Source organism: Malurus melanocephalus, unplaced genomic scaffold, assembly GCF_030028575.1.
Source record: "Malurus melanocephalus ecotype Western Australia unplaced genomic scaffold, MMel_1.1 scaffold_1081, whole genome shotgun sequence".
In the NCBI taxonomy this organism is placed as follows: domain Eukaryota; kingdom Metazoa; phylum Chordata; class Aves; order Passeriformes; family Maluridae; genus Malurus; species Malurus melanocephalus.
Window position 1 is genome coordinate 78,694 of NW_026624313.1, and position 1,334 is coordinate 80,027.

Consider the following 1,334-nt stretch of genomic DNA (forward strand, 5'->3'; position numbering starts at 1 on the left):
CCTTGGCTTTGGTAGATGTGACATCAAGCCTTGAGGAGACCTGGAGGAGCAGCTGAAGGTCAGACAAGGTGGGACATCTCTAATGGTCAGTGTGAGGGTAAATCAAAGGAGCAGCAGGATGGAGCTGAGCTTTGAAAATGAGGGCTCTGTCCTTCTCATCTGCCCCCTGTCTTGAGCATTTCAGAGCCACCAGGCCTTACCCAGCATGAGCAGCCTTTCAGTGAARCCACAGYCTCATTCTGCAAATGGGAAAAGTCRGAAGGAAATGAAACGGGGAAGATAAGGGGAAATACAAAAGAAGAAAATTCAGCCTCCGCARTGGTGGTTTAATAGGAATAATTAAGTGGGTTATTATCCTAAAAAGCAAGAAAGACATTTTTAAAGTTGTGTTTGATTAAGATTCAAAAAGTGTGAGTGGTATTTACAAGCCCTAAACCAATGTCTGTGCTTGAACATTTTGGGAGAGCAAAGGCTGGGTTGAATCTGTTTTTCACCAATGTTACTGAAAATTACCCCTTTCACTGTGTTGTGATCCACCTCYCTGTCATTCACCAGTTCTCAAAGCACTCATTCAGCTGATCTCTTGGAGTTCAGCTTATTCTGATGTTTGTAGCTTATTCTGGTGTTTCCAAGGTGAAGGTTTCTTCCTCACCTGGATTTATCCCAGACTGGGATTTCTGATCCCACCCAAACCACCTGAGGCTGTGAAACCAACCCCAGACAGCCAGAAAGGACAGCTAGATCTGAAAATCCAACTGTGACACCTTGGGAATCACTTGGAGCTGGGGAAAACATTTTAAAAATATTTTCAGATTCTCAGACCYTGTGAAACATTGATAGAACTTGGTGTGGGGAATCTGATGGATGATGAGCTAAAGCAGAAATCCAAAACACGAGGATCTGACCGTGCAGAGGTTCTGAAGGTCCACCCACATTTCTCTGTTGCRTTTTGACCCCAACCATGCTTCTTTTTGAGGAGCAAATCCCTCGCTCTCCATCCTACAGCTCCAGAGGGGCCGTGCTTCAAATTCTGCTGTCATTTCCTCCAACAACTCCCCGAGCTCGCACAGATCATTGCAACGCTCGCTCGTGAAATATTCCAGCTGTCTGCTGCAATCCTAAGTAGCTCTTGGAAGGCCTTTTTCTGAGCCATTAGCATGGAAGTAATCTCAAGTGACTGGATATATATTGCAGCTAATGGTAGGTCTGGAGCTGTGGGGTGGAAGCATCCAGAGCCTGGAGAGCAGCCAGAGCTGGATCTGCGCAGAAAAGAGGAGGAAAAACATGTGTAGGGGCACTCACACCTCTCTTCAGCACAGATCTCCCCCAAAACC

At 46.1% G+C, this 1,334-nt stretch overlaps 1 protein-coding gene across 1 annotated transcript in view; it reads left to right on the forward strand.

Moving 5' to 3' along the window:
* LOC130586152 (plexin-A4-like) overlaps positions 1 to 1,334 on the forward strand; it is a gene marked incomplete at both ends in the record, with an annotated part of 88,208 nt that overhangs the window by 74,962 nt on the left and 11,912 nt on the right. The gene's annotated exons all lie outside the window — the stretch shown is intronic.